The 17,806-nt window shown below is 47.7% G+C and overlaps 1 long non-coding RNA gene across 1 annotated transcript; it reads right to left on the reverse strand.

Annotated features, from left to right (window-relative positions):
- Positions 1 to 3,669: 3,669 nt before the first annotated feature.
- LOC122456526 lies at positions 3,670 to 13,831 on the reverse strand. The gene is made up of 2 exons (XR_006275461.1): positions 13,423 to 13,831; positions 3,670 to 4,312 (listed from the first exon to the last, which is right to left on the reverse strand). It is a non-coding gene; the product is annotated as an uncharacterized LOC122456526 (long non-coding RNA).
- Positions 13,832 to 17,806: the final 3,975 nt, after the last annotated feature.

The raw sequence follows: 17,806 nt of genomic DNA on the forward strand, positions 1-17,806 counted from the left end.
TGGGTGTGCTGTAAAGAAGAAGCCACCAGAACAGTAGAAAGGTCACCCCAAGGGGATGATCCAAGTCTGTCCACCGCAGGCAAGGGATTGAGGAGGAGGCCTCAGCTGGAGCTGTCTGTGATGGTTGGGTAGAATCATAGACTCTCAGGGTTGGAAGGGACCTCAGGAGGTCATCTAGTCCAATCCCCTGCTCAAAGCAGGACCAATTCCCAATTTTTGCCCCAGATCTCTAAATGGCCCCCTCAAGGATTGAACTCACAGCCCTGGGTTTAGCAGGCCAATGCTCAAACTACTGAGCTATCCCTCCCCCCAGCAACAACAGTGAGCAGCCTGAAAAGATCAGTGGCATAGTGAGAGCAAGGAGGGGAGCGGTGGGTGCCGGAGACAGAGGCAGTGTCAGGGCAGGAGTGAAAGATGAAGCTGAGAGAGGGAGTGACAACATGAACCCCGGGCACAGATACCCCGCAACACACACTGAATGATGGGGCTCTAATTCATCTCCAGATGGTGCCTCAGGCTCCACTCTCATTGTTTCTGAGGTCACTGTAAGCTCTTGGTGGAATTACAGCCCCATAACTCCCAGCTGCCTGCTCTGTGCTGTCTGTGCGCCTGGGAGCAGTTCCACTGGCTCGAGACCTGCCTGTGGGTGTGCAGCGTTCAAGCCTGTCTGGAGAACTCTCTGTTGATCTAGGTGGCAAAGCACTACATTTCAGTGCAGAACACAAGGGGGAAGGCGCTTTCACAAAGTCAAGTGGAGTTCACATCTGGGCCCCTCTTCCGTGCCATACAGGAATGCTGATGCATTCGTCCATCCCGCCCCACCAGGACAAGGGCGTGTAACAGAGTGGGGCATGGCATGATCAGTTCCAGAGCCGAGCAGGGCTCCTGCATATCCATGCCCCCTCAGGGTACACAGCACAAAGGATGGGCTCAGAGGCTCAGGTGGGGGTAGGGGGCTGTCGGAGAGAACAGTTCTGGGGACTGACCACAGGGCTGGGCTGGGATTTATCATGGCTCCTTGTTATTTATCCCAAAGTGCTGCTAGACATTGCAGAGCTGGACAAAGCCATGGACCCTGCCCCAAAGAGCTTCCAGTCCAAGCAAAGAGACAAGATGAGGGAACACAAAACAGAGGCAGGAGATAGGGGAGATGGTAGACAAACCCAAGGGTGCTCCAGGACAGCTCTATGCCAGCTGCTTCTCCTCTCCTTTGCGCAGGTCATGATCTGGGGCGAGGAGAGAAGTAAAGCAAGAGTGCAAACTGCTCCAGGGATCCTGGGGGACAGACTGGCTCCAAGGTGATTGTTCCAGTTGCTTTAAAGTAGAGAATCTTTACTGCTGCTCTGACTGGCTCCAAGATCCACCTCTGGTTTCCCCCTCAGCTATGCTGAGTATGAGGATGCAGCACATTCTATAGGCACACGAAGGAAATACTTTGTTCAGCCCCAACTCCCCAGGCACATTAGCCCCTATACCATTCCCCTGATATTGCCTCTCTTTCTGGATCATATCTGTATTTATCACAGAACCTAGGGAGCTCCTTGGGGCGGGACTGGCCAGGCCTAGCCCCATGGGGCCCTCCATTAGGAGCGTGACCCCCATGTCTCTTACACATCACCCCCGCCAAAGGCCATTGCATTCACCCTGTGGGAATGAGCAGGGCACTCCTGTGAGGCATTTAAAGACTTGCAAAGGAAGGCCCAGCTTATATTGCTGCAGAGGCCATAGCAATGGGCTGTGTTACAGGAACAGTGATGCAGGGAAGCCAGCAGGTCTCTGCTCAGCTTTAGGCTGAGTCATGGGAGTGAGGTCGCTCCGGGTCCTCTTCTGGTCCTGGTACAGGTGTCAGGAGCAGAGTAGGTCTTTCACTCCCCAGAGGTTGGTGCGACAAGCGTTTCCTTTGACTTCTGTCCCGAGGGGTACAATTGGCCCCTCCTTGCCCTGAGTTTCTTGTACCTTCCAGATCTCAAAGCCCAACTCAAAATCAATCCAGTTTCACACTGATACTGTGGATTCTGTCTGATCAGGGTACAGAATTGTCAAACAGCCCCAGGTCTGTGAATCTCAGGGATCCTCTCTGGGAAGCTGCTCTTAGTTTGGCGTTTGTGATGAAATCCAGGGGAGCAGGCGAGCTTCCCGTGGGATGGAGGCTGAGTGGAGAAGAGAGAGGTTTGGAGCTCCTGAGCCTGCAGACTGGGTTTCAGTGGTTTCTAGCAACAGGGAAGCCTCTTTACCTGGGCTCTGAAATCGCCATGCACAAAACGTGACCTCTCAGATTCAGTGACTGACCACTAGGAGGAGATTAGCAGGTTCAGCAAGTGTAGAAGGGAGCACCCCTGGAGACCTCCTGAGAAGGAAGCATGATCTAGGCTTGTCCTGGAGTGGGAGATTTCCAGCAGCCCGAGCCCCAGGATCATGCTAAATACAGGGACATTACAACAGCTTTCAGGTATGAGCATTAAATCCATTGCCCTGAAACACCTTCGCCCACCCGCCAGGTGTCTGGGTGACTTCACTGAAGAGCTGCCCTGCTGCCTGTCTCTCTTGCATTGTCTCTCCTTCCTCCAGGAGTGGGTCAGGATCCCCCCACTACACAAACAGCTTAGGCGGTGAAGTGTCAGAACTCAGCATGTTCTGCCCTGTCCCGCTGTGCCAGGCCACCAGCATGGAAAGGTCGTAGCAGCTCTGCCGCCAAACAGGAATAGAAAGATCAATAGAGGCCATGGCACCCCAGTTCCTGGGATAAGGCCGGCAATGGCTCTCTCAAGGCTTCGTTCTACTTTGCCAGCCAAAAAATCCCTTTATTTGCTATCAAGCCTGACCATGCCTCTCCCTCCTACATGCCACACCACAAAGGGCCCCCGGGTCAGGAATAGCCTGAGATCACTCCAGCTGAAAGCTCTTGATTGTGTTGCAAGTTGAAGGACCTGGATTTCAGTTCTACCATCACCTCTGATAGATTCACTAGGGAAGGGACTGGCGGTTAAACCAATGCACGGAACTTGCTGACAAATGTCAACCCGATAAGAGTCCTAGCCCACAATAAATACACCCCGTCAGCCAGCAGCCTGGGTAAATAAAGGAGCCTTATTCTGTGCACCTGGTAGGTTCTGCTGAAGCAAAGGGCTAATTCCAGAACAAAAGGCGACCCCCCTCAAGAGCTCCCTGACACCCCCCCTGCCCAAGATTATTGGATGCAGGGATTCTTAGCCTAGGTGCCCCTTCTGATTTCACCTGTTACAATAGTGCAGGTAGCCACAGCCACGTATGGCTTTGTAAGTCAAAATCAGCGCCTCGTATGACACGTGGGAGTGAACAAGAGGAAACCCGTTCAGCGAAACATTCCCCATCTGGCTAGCAGCACTGAGCTGCAGCTTGTGTAGCTTTCAGTAATAGCCCCATATAGAGTGCACTGCCACTATAGCGAGACTAGGACTGTATAGCCCATAGGAGGTCCCAAAGGTGAGCTTATTCCCGGGGTACATCTAAAGATGGAAAGCTACATATCAAGCATGCTCTAATGCACTGACAGTAATAGTGCTAGTAACACTGCCCATATATAGAGCAGCCCAATGCTTTCGATTATTACATCACTCCCTATCCTTTCGTAATGGGGACTGTGGAACTTGTGCCCCTCTGTGTAGCACAGGAGACTCACGCGCAGGCTGCTGTACCAAGGTATTTTATTATGGATGTTTGTACAGAAACATTTTCATATAAAGGCCTTTTGCTTCCTCCTTACCTTGCAGAGACGGACTCACACCGAGTCGTTTTGCTAAACTCAGCATGACACGTTTTCAAAAGCAGCCTCTGCATTTGCACACGCAGTTGTCACCCCCAAAAGCTGCAGCTGTGTGTGTGCAGATATGGGGGTGCCAGATCAGAGGCCAGGGTTAGGACACTTTGAAAAGGTGGCCCAGAAGGCACAGGGCACCCCTAGGGGCATGGTCGCAGGGTGCAGAGCTCAGGCCACCTTATAATTCATGTTCAAGCATTTGTCAGAACTCTTTAAAAGCTGTAACTCCATTGTATGAACTCCGGCTTCCAATCAAATCTCATTGTGACCAGCATTAAGAGATTAGCTTATCCCTGCAGCCCTTATTCCGGCTGGCTTCCCGGTTACTTGCGCTGAACATGGCTCCTTGTTCACAGCCCTTGTGGTACTTGCTGGGTAGAAATCCCTGTCTGGGGGTGACATTGCTCTAGCTTCTTCTGGGGCCCAACGGATCCTCTGGAAAATGAATGGCAGCAGCTATAACTTGCTCCAGGAGACGCCAGGTACTGGTAGTAGGTCTTTAACTTTACAGTCAGCCTAGTGGGGAAAGAATGGTATTTTCATAGCAAGTGTTGTGAAAGTTCATCCAGATGAATTCAGCAGAGCTGTGCTAATGACCCTCCCCCACATCTGCTGTCCACATGCCGGACTGCTCTGAAACCCCCACCGAAGAGAACAGGAGAGCACCGAGAAAGCTCCTGGGCAGTGGCTTTGGGAAAACATCCCTCGGGGTCAGTGCATTAAGGGATCCTTCAGGGCTAGGCAGGGGGGTTCTGCCTGCCTCTGAGGTACCTCATGTGTAACCATCATGGCACTCGTCTGGTTTAAGAATCTCCCAAATCAACATTTCTCCTCAGCCCCCGTCTGCCCCTTATATTTTGCCAGCTGTTTATGGGTGACCAGAACTGCTGCAGCCAGCACTGAATTCTCTGTTACCCTGAAGTCTCTGGGGCAGGGCCTGAATCTAGTGCCACAGTCCTGTTATCCCAGTCACTAGGCTACTGTCTGGAACCTGTATTGAATTGTCTGTCCCCCGGAGGTCCCCCGCCACTGACCAGAAGTAGTCTGCATTTCCTACTCGTCTGGAGTACCTGGGACTAAGGCATTCTCCCTTATTTACAGTGACTGAAAAATAGGTTTAGGACCCTCAAAGGATTCACTCCCATGTTACTGATCCTATCTCAGGCCTGTAAGGGTATGTCTACTCTGCAGCTGGGTGCAAACCTGCCAGCCCACGTGGACAGACTCATGCTAGCAGGGTTCGAGCTAGCATGCTAAGAATAGCTGTGTGGCCGTTACCACTCTGGCAGTGATTTGGACTAGCCACCTGACCCCCTAGGCTCGAGTTCTGGTCTCTAGCCCAAGTCTCTGCAACACACAGCTATTTTTAGCCTGCTATCTCAAGCCCCACTAGTGCGAGTCTGTCTGCCCAGGCTTGGCGACTCACTGGCAGCTGCAGTGTAGGCAAAGAGATCCCTGACTACTCTGCAATGCATTTTGCCTTCTTGAGGGTGAACTGTGTAGTGAGATCATGGCCTGAATTGTGGTGACCATGATGTCTCTGCTTCTCAGGAATGATGGGACTGCTAGAATAGCAATACAAAGGTATCAAACCACCATGCACCCTGGTCAGCCAAGAAGGATTCCATTTCTGCATAGCGGAAATCAGGGACTCTGCTTGGACATCACAAGTCCTGGCACTCTAGTCCCATTTCAGATGAACATGTATCGTTTCAAGGTGACATCCCGTGATGCGTATAGTCACAGCATCTCCTCACATAAGTGCTTTGTTAGGAGAATGTGTTTGAGTAACAAGGGGCCTCTTCTCCCCTGGGTGCATGGGGAAACAGCATCAGACCAGCCCGAGGGGCACAGAAGTCGCAGGAACACAGTGTAAACTGGAAGGTGCTTGCTCTTCAACCAACCCGAGGCTGCAGAATTCAACCCCAGCTTACTGAGTGGAAAATGCACCTGCAAGCTGGAACTAGCTCCTTGTCACAGTGGGGCTGCTCCACAGCATGCCTCGTTGGGCCAGGCCTGGTACTGCAGACTCTCCCTGCCTTACCCCACAAGTTGTGGCTGCCTGCTCAGAGCAGGGCAGCCTGGGCCGTAAATTCAACGTCAGGTCCTATGCAGTTACAAACACAGAATTTGGCTGCCTGTATGTTCAACAGTCAAACATCAAAGGCATATGCTTGGTTGCAGCACTTGAAAGCAAGGATCTGACCTGGCCCTGGCATTCTGGGTTAGCACTGAGTGCTCCTCCTCTGTCCCAGTCTCACCCCACGCTTGTCCTGAGAGGCAGCAGGCAAGCCTTCTTAACTGACCTGCTGGCTCCTGATTGGTCAGTGTCTCCTCCTGGCCTTTCTAGGCCACGAAATGACTAAGTCTTATTGGTAGCCCAATGAGATAGTGGATTTGCCTTGAGCAGGGTGTTGTTAGGGTGTGAATATCTCCATCGGGGGCGCAGAAGGCCTGAGAGACTCCATTACACTCCCTCTATAACGCCCATGGGCTGGGATGTTCGCTGAAAGGAAAGAGGATGGGAATGTGGTCGAAACTCACTTTTGAATTGAGACTTAGCAATCCTCCCGGTCGTTTGCTCAGCTCTCCTCACCTACACACCTCCTCTTGTCACCAGAGCATTCTTCCTGTCTGCCGACGACTCGGGATCAGGAATCTTGCCATTCAGGGTCCTGCGCTCACTCTGGGCTAAACCCTACACAGAAAGCCAGGCCCAGAAGCTGGTGGGCAGAGTAAGGCAAACAACCCACAGGACTATGGGGGAGGGTCAAATAAATGCAGTCAAAGGGGTTACCTCTAGCCAGTCTCCCATGATATGTGCACTGGATGGATAAACTCGCGCTAGCAGGGCTTGAGCTAGCTCACTAAAAATAGCTGTGTGGCTGTTGTAGCTTGGGCAGGAACGTGGGCTCCCAAGCCTAGGAAGTTGGGGAGGCTGAGAGCCCAAGCTGCAGCCTGAGCTGCAACATCCACACTGCTAATTTTAGCGTGATGCCTCAAGCCTCGCTAGCATGAGTCTATCTACCTGGGCTGGGAGGCTCACTCTGAGCTGCAGCATAGACGTACCCCTATAGGCCCAGGACAGAAAGCAGCTGGCACCCAGTTCCAGCCGAGACAGAGGAGAACTCTAGGGCTCAATCCTCATTTAGGACCCAAACAAACTCCCACTGAAGCTACTGGGACACTATCCCTCAACAGAGCCCAGCCCTGTTCTCCTGGCTGATGTACCTTTAATGAAGCCTGGCATCATGTGCTGAGAGACAAAGCTTCAACCCTTCGCCTGCAAGTCACTGGGTAGAGTCTAACTCTCTCTATACTCTGACATCAGTATGAAGTGCTGCTACATTCTCAGGGTCTATCTGCTCTGCTGAGCCCTGCCACTACCACCACATGCACTAAAATCCCCTCTAGCTCTGTCCATGTGGAGCGGAGACAGACTTTTTAGGAACTAAATAGGACACTCTTAGTCTAGGGAATATCAGACTCTCCAGATGCAAACTTTGTAGGCTGAAACTGGCCAAATCCCTTCTGAAAGTCAGAGACAAAGTAGATGATGATGGGATTATTTTTTACTAGCCCTTTCCCCCTATGCAAGCTGCACAGGGACAGTCCTACAATCAGGAAACCTGGTGAGTGCCACATATGCAAACTCCTCACTAGCCAAGTCTGAACTAACTAGCCTGGGACTCCCTGTGTTTTCACTCATAGCTCACTAGGGAAAAATTAGATTTCCCCAGACAGTGCTAGGGAAATCCCAGACTGGGGCTCTGCCCTCCCTCTTGCCTACAACACTTCCTAGCAACATCCCTGAACTTAATTCTGACATTTTGTAGACCGCAAGGCACATGAACCCAAGACTGACACTACGCCAATACACATGGTGTATGTTCTTAGATTAGGATAGACAGATCGACCTCCACAACATCCGATAAAGATACTGGCTCTGTAGTCACTGCCATTGAACAATTTGTTGATACCTTTTGTGAGATGGGTTGGTAGTCTGCAGTGCCATTCCTGATTTGTTGGCCCTCTCAGGAGAGAGGCCAAAGACTGAATGGGGCATGGAGATTGAACTCCCACTCTCCATAGAAGCAATCTCTCAGGTCAGGGTTGCCTGCATTGCCAACACTGCAGCTGCAACTCGTGTTCAGTTTTGCGCCTGTCCTTTGTCTAAAGGGTTCCCGTCTGCAGAGCTAGCAGTTTTTCCCTTTTCACTGGCACTAAAATCCATTTGAATCAAACAAGAGAGAAAGAAATTATGGAGGGATGTGTTTTGTAAAATGTTCCCATCGTGTCAGAAGAAGAAACAAATGCTGCTGCTTCCGAGAAGCAGCCAGGTCCATGCCCTGTCAGCCATCTCTCTAGATAAAGTCATCCTCTGCCAGCATGTTTTGATTAAACCTGCTTTGAGGGCACTTGTACTGGGAGTTATACCCAGTTAATCATTGCATTCTTTATCAGTTGATGATTGATTTAGAAAAGTTCATGGCTTCGGTGTTTGAAACATTTAGTTGACTCAATGTATGCAGTTTATGGTCATAATATATTTTAATGCTTTTATGACAGAAGAGGCCATTAGCCCAAGGTGCTGGGGGAACCAATTGTGATAAATAATAATGTTATTCTGCCTTTGAGTTCCGGGTTCAGCTTAAAGGGGAACTAATGATTTGCCATGACCTGTTATCTTGGAAGTTAGCCAGATGGTGCTACAGCATCCACATCTGTGTTGTTAATGTGACTGTTTGGATTATAAACCTCTCCTGCTATGGAGTTACTGGTGATTCTTGTGCCTTAACATTACATAGATGACATCTTTCTTCAATGAGAGAATCAGAAATATGAGGGGCAGGAAATATGAGGTCATCCAGTGTATCTGCCTGTGTGGAAGAGTGCCTGGGGCATTGCCTATTTTTGACCAACTCCAGAAACCAAGATTATCCCAGAATCTCACTTTTGAGACTTTTTTTTTAATGTCCAGCATGATTTTTCCTTTTGCTCTAGTTCTGTTGATCTATTCCTCCACCTACACAGTTCTGCTCCCTCCTTGATACTGATAACCCTGAAATATCTCTGAACAGTTCCGATCAGACCCTTTCTTGTTCTTTTCTGGATCCTTTACAATTTCCCCATCCCTGTATCTTGTATTGGGATGCCCCAAACTGCACATGAAATCTTCAGGTGTTTTTGGTGTCAAACTAATACAAAGAGGCTTTGAACAGCAAATAGCACAATGTCATTTCTGCTGAGAATGATTGGAAAAGATGGATGCGGTGTCAAGAGATGAAATATTGTTCAGTATCATGGTGCTAGTGTAACCTAGGCTCACTCAGTGTGGGGCTCTGTTCCTCTCTAGAGGTGGCTGGGCCACCGCCAGAGTTTGACGAGCCTGCTATCATCTTGGATAATAGAAATAGCAGTACAGAACGCTGTACACATCTTATCATAGACACAGGCTACCACAGCATATAAAATCTCCCTGTCCTCTCCTCCTTACACTGGCTTCCCACAGAATACCACATCAAGTTCCAGGCCTTGGTGCCTATCTTCAAGGCGCTCCATGGCCTGGGCCCAGTATATCTAAAAGATTGTCTAAAACGGTGGGATGGACACCCATGGTCAACAACTTTGCTACTCTGGCACAATGGAACTTTCTTCAAAAAGTGGAAAATTTGTCTATGTGGGAGACAGAACTTTTCAGAGCTGGTCCCAGACTGTGGAATGAACTCCCACAGGAACTAAGGACCATCCCACACCTCCCTACCTTCCATTCCAAGCTCAAGGCACATTTCTTTGACCTTGTCTTCTCTCACATAAACAAGTAGCAACGTGAAAACAAACATGTGGCAGATGTTGCCCAGTAATGGGAGGCCTTCAATAGAGTAGAGCTGGGTCCTTTAGCTTAGGCAGAGAAGTTCATACTTATGACCCAGAAGTCACAGGTTTGATCCACATTGCCAACAACCCACCCAAGGCATGGCATTACACTACCAGGATAAATTATAGCACAAGGAAGAAACTGTAGTTAAAGAAAGATGTTTGTGGTGGTGTCCCCATGGAGTCATGTGGTGGAATGTGTCAGAATGATCTGTTCTTCTGAATGGCCCCACCCCTGCAGTACCTGAGTACCCCCACACATTTTAAATGAAGCCTTACAGATGGAGAACTGAGGCACAGAGAGATGAAGTGACTTTCCAATAGTTACACCGGGAAGCCAGGCAGTGCCAGGAATTGAACCTAGCTCTCCTGAATCTCTGTCCAGAACTCCCATCACCACCACCATAAGACCAACCTTACTCTCGCATGAGCAAAGAGGCTCTTCCAGCTGAGACCATTCATTACTGCTCCTTATTGGCTCAGACAGGGAGAGGCTAATGTTTAGTTCAACTGGGTGAGCTGCTACTGCAGCTGCTGCCTATGAACCATGGAGGTCTCATTTTTTAGTCTCAGTTGTGTGAACATGTAGGATGCATCCAGAGCATTTCTGGGCCCCAGATGAGGGACTCCTCTAATGGATTAACTCCATTTGACAGGCCTAGAGTGAACAGCCCAATGCCCAGAAGAGGTCTGCCATGCTATCCTGTGCAGGACATCCATCAGGAAGGCTTTTGTTCAGGAAGATGCTTTTTATCCTTTGGGAAATCTACTATCTAAGCAGTGACTTTATCTCCTCTTTCCTTATCTATGCTAGGACTGAGATTCTCAGCAGGACATAGTGGTCAGTGGATCCCCTACTTTTCCACACAGCCCCAGCTTCTAATCCATTTGGGCTTCGGAGCAGTTTACCATCTCTTATGGTCCCTTGCAATTAGCCCCATTTGTCCATTTCCCATTCCTCGCAGTGGATGATGCAAATGGTACAAACAGTGAATCAGGTCCCTTTCTGGCAGGCAGGTCGTTCCGAGGAATTGTTTTGCAAAAAAAAATAAAAAAATAAAAATTGCTTTGTAACCTTTGTTGATTTTGGCAATTCTCCTCTGACAGCAGCGATTCTGGGTATCACTCCACTGGCTGGAATTATCCAGGAGCTTTTTCAGGTGTGTATAATAAACATGAAGTAGAAGCAAATGAAACCTAAATGAACTGCAAATGGCCTGCAGGGACTAGTGGCAAGGCGCTCGCTGTGTCTGCTGAGCTGTATGCTGAGCAGGGATCCCTGCATTGCAGAGCTGCAGGGATTCCCTGAGTCAGAATGGGTGGCATTTATCTCCCACATGCTCCAGACTTGCATCACTTCATTCTGGCCCTTTTGTTCTCCTCGAATTTTCTTTTCCACGAAATGGTCATTTTGAAACTGAAAATCTGCCAAAATGTATATACTGTATTTTGAACATTTCACTTTGAAACCACCTTTCCCCTCAAGACTGGCTCTTGCTTTGCTCCAGAATAGGCTAATTTTCACTGGAATCAAGTTTGTAATGAATTATTCACAAACATGTGGTGCATTTGGGGCCAAAAATAGGTCCATTTGTAATATTAAAATAAAACATGAAATGGAGTCTGCAGTTTTTAGCCAAGCTGGGGGGCACTGTATAAAAGTAACTACATGGAACTTTTCAGTTCTCTTCCCAGCTGAGCCAGTGACTCACTGCATGATCTTGATTGAATCATTTCAGCCCAGATATTCAAAGTGGCACACATGGAATTGTGTGCAAAAACACATATAACTGACCATTTGCACATGCAGTTACCATGACTATAATGCAGACTCAGTGACTGTGCATACAGATTAGATGTGCAATTGCACTGGCATATCTGTGAGTGCAGTTGTATGCAATTCTGAAAACCTGGGCCTTAGCTCTCTGTGTTAACTGTCTTATTAAAAAATCCAAACCAACCAACCAAACAAAAAAATGGCAGTAACAATAATTACTTCCTGGGGGTGTTTAGAGGCTTTGTCAGCATTAATAAAGCCCTTTGAGATCCTGGGATGAAAGGCGCTGTGTGGGCTAATCTTACCATGGGATATGTTTAAATGGTCTGAGTGTCTAAGTGTTGACAGTTCTCTTTCCCTATCCCTTTTGCATGGCAGCTGTTTATTATGGTTCCTTTAATTAGCTCAGGCTCTCTGAGAATGTTCTTTGCAACTTCCAGTTCAAATATATGGATGGAGATTTAGTGGAATCTTTTCCCTACTCCCAAGCATGCCTTATTCCACATGTTCCAAGTGCTTTGGAATACTCGATACCCTAAACCATTCCCAGTGGATCCTTGGCAGCATAGCACATTTTATGGACAAGCAACTGATTTTTCCTGGGCTTGGACATTTTCAGAGAACTCCTCTTATCTGCAGTGGTGAACTAGCCTGAGGTTGATTTAAGCACTTTGCAGTGTGTTTAGTTTGTTGTGCCCTGATCATGCCCCAAATTCCTGTTAGCAGGCAACATGTTACAAAATACACAAGTAATGGCATATCTGCCACAAGTGTGGGCCCCCCGGGCCCAGCAACCAGTCTGACTTGGCTGCCTTAACGTGCCATATGCCAGTCCCAGGCGATGCAGGCATGGCATTATCTCCTGTAAACACCAGCCCCCAGAAACAACTGGCCCAGGTGCCAAGACCAGATCTACAGATAATTCCTAGGAATTTAAATACTGGGTCCACCCTAGGAGTCTGAGTCTGTTGTGGTTCTTACTCATCACTTTCACCCCTTCACAGACTATGTAGCTTTCAGATTATGCCTTAGGGGTCAGTTCATCCCCCTCGCGATGCCATATATATGTCCTAGTGAGAGTTATATGTGGAGAACAAGGAGAAAATAGACCCCTAATTAATTCTGCTGAACCTTACAGCTCCCTGGAGACTTCTCCCACCTGTCAAGAATATTTCCAGGAAGTGTTACTGGGCCAGAGTCTCAACTGCTGTATGTCAGCTGATCGACACCAGCTCTTTACCTGATGCTTGTTTCAATTGGCTAGAGAACTATAGCTCCCTGCGCCACAGACTGACTCCAGTCAAATTCCTCAGAGCTGCTTATTAACACACAGAAAACTCTGCTCCGTAATTGTTTATGGAACAAATTCCGGCAAAAGGCAAATGGGATTTGACAATGTGGCCAAAATATCCCTGTTTACAAAAAGTATGACAAAATACAAGCCCTTGGCTTTATCTTTCCCATTTGGAAACAGCCACAGAGCAAATATACTCAGGGCACAGAAGGGGGGGAAACTGATATTGACTTTAGAAAAACTGTTCTTTAAAAAAATAATCTCTCTAGATGCCCAGATGCAGTGCTGGACCCCAAAGTCTTGCATAAGGGTTTAAAGCCTGCCTGCTAGCTTGCAGGGTTTGTGTGTGAGCAAGTCATGCAGTAAACTATTCTCTGTTAATTTTTTAATGCAAAATAAACAGGCCAAGAAATGATTAGCATGCAAGCAAGTTCAGCCGAATTGGGGAAATGAGAGAGTGAGGAGGCTAGCTGGAGTTATCAGTTAACCTCATGAAGTGCCTCTGCTTCCAAGAGCTAATTCTGCCTGTTGCTTTCTGTACCCTTTTAAATTGCCTTTTTAAAATTTAAGTAATGACCTAAAATGGCTAGTATAAGCACAATGGGAACCCTTGTTTTCTCTTCTCTTTTTCTGTTTATAATGTCTGTGCACAGGAATTGCAGGTGTTAAGGGTCCTACCTGGGTTATTACAGATGATCAGCATCTTCTTCCCCATTCCCAACTTCGAAAGGAAGCTGTTAGATTAAGACAAAAATGTGGAAATCCACTTTGTATGTGCGCAACCGTTCTGGTGAGAGTTTCAGTATGATCCCAGCAGATCCAGCGAGTGAACAGAAGAGACTGCGAGGCAGGGAAAAAGCATAACTAGGTAGTTGCTTGGAATGGAGTTTGGTCAGTGGTCGGAGATCTATATTCTCAGATAGACAGGACTTTGTCCACAAACTGGAATTTGAAATTTCAAAGGGAGAAAAGCAGAAGGGACCTTTCTGGGTGTGGAGATGACTATGCTGACGTTATTTCCCCAGGACTTTTGTTCTTTAGCTTGTAACTCAAGCGGTTTGCGCTTCTCCCTCAGTTTTTTTGTGAATGAGAGACTGAAAGATCAGACAGACAGAGAGAGATGTTTGTTGATGACATTCAATGTGGCAATAAACACACGTTCCAGCTGTGAAGCTGGGAATCCAGTACAAAACTTTTCCAAAATTTGGGGTGGGTTCAGACCCAGTATTTTGGGTTTGAACCCAGCTCTGCTTTACATACACTCATGGCAAAGCCACTTTGGTCACAGTGGAGGCCTGGAGAATGTAGGCCGAAATGTTTAGAAATGGCCTCTACATTTGCACCAGCTGTGAATTATTCCTGCAAATTGTAGCAACTGGACAGCTAGCTCTAGGCCTGAAGGTGTAATGCAGGATCTTAGATATCCAGTTATTGCCATTTGGGCTTGAAATTTGTTGTGGGTACAACATTGTGCATGAAAAACTAGAGGCCACGGGGAGGCCCAGCTGAAAAACAGATCTTGAAGGTGAAGCCTGGATGGTTACTGTAAACTTGTATGTGTTTGAGATTCAATGCTCCCGATACTACTCATTCCAAACCATGTGGCTGCAGCACTACCTGCTGCTTTGGCAAAACTTCACCAGGGATCTTAAGAATGTTTATTCTAAGTCTTTCTGATCCAGGGTCTGCTTTAGGGACAACAATGCAACTGACCACTTGAGGACACACTTTTCTGAGGCCTCCCTAGTCTATTCTGATTTTCATGGACTCACCCATCTCCCTCTCCAGTTATGGGACTGGGGATGCAAACACTCACTACTCATCACGCCATCTCCCACTCCTTCCAGCAGCTCAGAGCCGTAACTCTTGCCTTAGTCCTTTTCTGATGCCTCTTCAGCTAGCTCTCCTGCAGCAGCACAAAACTTCACTTTTTCTGGTCTGCTAATCCAACTCTGCATGGAAACCTTGCAAGTGAACAGGGGGCCTTGGGATGGCCATTGGGGTCCGTAGGGAGTGCAGGACAGAGCATCTGTCTTTGGTTCCTGGGAAATCAAAGTTCACCTTTGGAATCCTATTTTCAAGAGATTATGGAGCCTCAATGCAGTGCTTTTGAGGCAATACTCCTCACAAAATTATTCTGCCATATCATTTTCTGCTTCCAATGGCTTCTGCTTACTATAGGCCTCAGGCCCTGGATGCGAGGAAGGCCATCTCCATGCTGAATGGAAGGAGAGGCCTGAAGAATTGCTTCCCCTGCATCCTTCGCTGTTACAGATAGCACTTACTGGATAATAAAATGCCTTGAGTGTCTATCAGCTAATACCTTCAATCAGCCAATGGTCTCAAGGACTTTACAAACATTAATTACTTCAGCCTTTGTCTGTTTTACAGATGATAAATCAAAGCACAGAGGCGAAGTGACTTACTCAAAGTCACAGAGTAAGCCAGCAGAACGGGGAATCCTAATGCCCAGTCTGCTGCTCTCACCACTAGGAACACTGCTTCTCATGCCTCCCATCTGGTTATGGCTTCTGAATCATGACAGATTGTGTTTTAAGAAGTCACTGGGGTTTTCCTTTCTCCCTAAAGAACAACAATGATTTTTCAATCCACTTTCAATAACTCCATTGACAGGACAAGGTATGGAAGTGCTGCCAAAGGTCATGTCCCTAAATATCTGCATATAGAATGGGGTCCCACTTTAGTCATAGGGCAGTGCGGGTTATGCGGCCGGGGTCATGTTCTCTGGTGGTATAGCTCCATCGAATTCAATGGGTTGCCACTTCCACCGACTGTGAAGCTAGTTGTGCATCCCATTCCCTTCTTCCAAATTTATTCTTCCTTGATATTTAGAAGGGCGTTGTTACATTTATTTGTAATAGAATTAACAATCTAAAATTATCAGTATATGCCTGTTATAGATTTTGGGCTCAGCCACACCACACATATAAGCAGGCCAAGAGACCCAGTTACAATCAGCAGCGTGGACAGGCACCATCTGTGTTGGAATTTTGTCGTGTTCACAGTATAAACTGTAACTGGATTAGCAGACAGTCATGTTATAACTTCAGTGGCTCTGTGCAGGTAGTACAGACAGACCTCTCCTGTGTCTCTCTGAGTGTGTCTCTCTTTGTCTCTATGTGCACAGGAGTTGTGGATGATTATATCCTTCCCATGCCTGTTTATTAATTGCCCTGTATCCTGCTCATTTAATGAGGCACGTATCTTATTTGCTGGGAATCCCCTTTCCTCTTAGTGAAATTGCCAAGCCTGTCAGTTTGTATATGGGCCAGGATTAGTCTCATATCACCCTTGTATGAGGAAAAACACAGGAGAATTTACTGCTCTCTAATAAAATTGAACGATTACCCCACGTGCAGGGTACTCTGGTTCCTGGAATTCTAACAGTTTCCTATTACAGCTGTCTCATGCAGTATGAAGTCCTGGGAAGGCAGGTGGGGAGAAAGATTGGTGGGGTGGTAGGAGGAAGTTTCCCTCACCAACTGGATTCTGTCTGGGGCTCTGCTCAGTGCATGTGGAGCTGCCATCCACCGGGACTCTCATCGTCAGGACAGAACATGGAGAGACCCATTGTCCAGCCCAGATTCCACCCTTAAACCCTCCATAGCTTCTGCCCTCTTTCCTCCAGCTGCTGCTACTTGCTGAAACTGGGCCAAATTCTCCTCTCAGCTGCACTGGTGTCAATGGGCCTGATCTTGGATCCATTGAAGTTGATAAGAATATTTCCTGTGACTTCAAAGGCCATTTTGTCAGCCCCAGTGTGGGATTACTCCTCTGAAGTCAGTGGATTTGCTCTGGATTTTTACCGGTGAGATCAGAATTTGTCCTTCCCTCTGACTGGTACTAAAAGGGAAACATCTGCTAAGTGGGGCAGAAAAATTCAAATCAGCCTAAAAAGGAAGAGAAGATTTGTCCATTAAATAATGTTTTAAGGAGTCCCCTCTCAGGCCACCCATTCGCCGGTCCTGGTCTAAGTGCTTAGCCAGGATAGGTTGGTGTGTCATTCAAAGGTGCCATCACGCAGGGACCAATTTACCACTGATTCATCAAGGGAGTCTCTCCTAAACTCCCAATAGAGAAGTTGTCAGTCTCTCAGGGAGACGGGAATCCTCTCATACTAGACTGGAGCTTGGGTAACTTGACTAATGAGTAGGATGGTCTATTGTTGATGGGAGCAAAATCAAGCATTGCCAGTAGTGTACTCCATCCCTGCTTTGGTGTGACCATCCTCAAGGATGCAGGAAGTATGTAGTCTCCTTGTCCCAGTCAGTCTTTGACCTCTCTGCTGAGATAAGGGTTTTGTGATATGGGAGTTAGGTGTCTTTGAAGATGTGGGCCTTGTACACTAGGCACTGATCTGAAAACACCAGTAATGGTGAATTGCAGTCACCGCCAACCTAGAGGTGAAAGGCTCCTATGTCCTGTTGACAGTTCCCAGCCTCCTATGCCATCTAATTTTCCTCAAGCTCCCACATTCCCCTTTCATATACATCTCTTCATTTTCTATTCCTAGCATTCTGAACCCTCCCTGCCATATGTCCTCCAGACCTAATGGGAGCGAGCAAGTATTTCGGTCTTATTTAGTCAGCAGCCTAGCTGAACAAAGACTTGTTTTGCTGAACTAAGCAAAACGGGCCATGCTTTTATGATATTTTACTAGACACTATGGCAAATCCTGCACATATTTGACTTAGTGTCTGCACCATTTATCTAATCAAAGGGATCACTCTGGCCAAGCCTAGATTGGGACTGAGGTCCCAGGAATGAGGCTGTTAAGGGGCTGTATTCTACCACCCCCACCTCACACACATTGTTTCAAACAAATGAATTCCTGGCTCAGAATCCTCCTTGCTGAAGGGGAAGTGATATACCAGCCATGTGAGTTCAAAGGGGGGGTCCTTTGTATCTTTAATGATCCTTCTGCTCCCACCCCAGGAAAGAACACTAGACATCAATCCCAAGAAAGGAATGTGGGGCTTTCCCATACCTCCAGCAACCAAGATGAAGCAAGGTACCCTATGGAGCATACCTCAGTAGCCTC

Source organism: Dermochelys coriacea, chromosome 13 (genome assembly GCF_009764565.3).
Source record: "Dermochelys coriacea isolate rDerCor1 chromosome 13, rDerCor1.pri.v4, whole genome shotgun sequence".
Lineage (NCBI taxonomy): Eukaryota > Metazoa > Chordata > Testudines > Dermochelyidae > Dermochelys > Dermochelys coriacea.